The 705-nt window shown below is 47.8% G+C and overlaps 1 long non-coding RNA gene across 1 annotated transcript; it reads left to right on the forward strand.

The window, feature by feature from the left end:
• On the forward strand, nucleotides 1-591 carry LOC113473396. Its single transcript, XR_003395376.1, has 2 exons — nucleotides 1-65; nucleotides 409-591. It is a non-coding gene; the product is annotated as an uncharacterized LOC113473396 (long non-coding RNA).
• The last annotated feature ends 114 nt before the right edge of the window (nucleotides 592-705 follow it).

The following is a 705-nucleotide window of genomic DNA, read 5'->3' on the forward strand; positions in this document are numbered from 1 at the left end:
ACCCCCGCACCCCCGGTTGCAATCGGAGGAGCTACAGTCGAGTCCGGAGACGAGACCACCTTCTGGTAAGTCCCCCAAAGATTTTATTTTTAAGAGGTTTGACAGAGGGTACTGTAACAATTGAGGTCTTGTCGTCCCGAAATTGAAGAGAGAAGGACAGAATAGAAAGCCAATTTTTTCGAGAACGAACTTTATCTGTGTAGAATAAAGTTTGCTCCAGGCGCGAATCGAATCAGCGATCTAGCGTCGAACTCGCGCGCTAACTAGACTGGCGGTTTTTTCGTGTTTGATTTAATCTATAGGACCTATAAAAGTGATCTATAGCACCGTTCCTTTGTGGAATGGGTCCCAGAATGAAATTGGTTTTCCCATCCTCTAACAATATCGTAACTTTCTCTTTTGTTGCAGGAATCTTCGAGCTATCCCGCAAAACGGAAGACTCTCTCCTCTTCCTCTCCTCCCTCTCGGAGAAACTCAAATCCCCCACCTCCCTTCTCAGCGTGGACACGAAACCCAAACTGAACGGAATCTCCACACCCATCCACTCCCCGTCCGTGGAGGTGACGAAGAAACCCAAGCGGAAAAAGGCGAACCGGACGGGCTTCCCGGTGAAGAAGAAAAAGAAAAAGGTGCCTGTTGCGACCCATGTTCAGGAAGAAACACAGGACACGGTCAAAGAATCTGACAAAGAAGCTACTAAAGAAG

This window comes from Diaphorina citri, unplaced genomic scaffold, assembly GCF_000475195.1.
Source record: "Diaphorina citri unplaced genomic scaffold, Diaci psyllid genome assembly version 1.1 scaffold28609, whole genome shotgun sequence".
NCBI classification, from domain to species: domain Eukaryota; kingdom Metazoa; phylum Arthropoda; class Insecta; order Hemiptera; family Psyllidae; genus Diaphorina; species Diaphorina citri.